This window comes from Bison bison, unplaced genomic scaffold (assembly GCF_000754665.1).
Source record: "Bison bison bison isolate TAMUID 2011002044 unplaced genomic scaffold, Bison_UMD1.0 scf7180017864223, whole genome shotgun sequence".
In the NCBI taxonomy this organism is placed as follows: Eukaryota; Metazoa; Chordata; class Mammalia; order Artiodactyla; family Bovidae; genus Bison; species Bison bison.
Window position 1 is genome coordinate 1,450,773 of NW_011494795.1, and position 523 is coordinate 1,451,295.

Here is a 523-nt window from a genome sequence, read left to right on the forward strand (position 1 = left end):
GTCTGCAGGGGACGCATCAGGAAGGGTCTTCAAGGCCGTGGGAAGGACTTTTGTCTTTATTCCAAGGGCAAGTGGAACCCAGAGAAGGGCTTGTGGTCTGGCAGAAGAGGTCAGGGGGAAGGGGCAGAGGGGAGCCATATGCTTTGTGTTTTAGGTTGAATCGTGTCCCCTAAAAGATACGCTGAAGTCCTAACCCGCATACCTCATACAGTGACTTATTTAGAAAAAAGGTCACTGCAGGTGTGTAATTAGTTAAGATGCGGTCACACTACAGTCGGGTGGGTATTTGATCCATTACGACTGGTGTCCTTGTAAGAAGAGGACACAAAGGGGGAAGATGGCCAGGGGATGACGGAGGCAGACGGCAGAGTGACGCAGCTGCAAGCCAAGGGGTGTGGACGACTGCCCGCAAATGCAGACCGCAGAGTGACGCAGCTGCAAGCCAAGGGGTGTGGACGACTGCCCGCAAATGCAGACCGCAGAGTGACGCAGCTGCAAGCCAAGGGGTGTGGACGACTGCCCG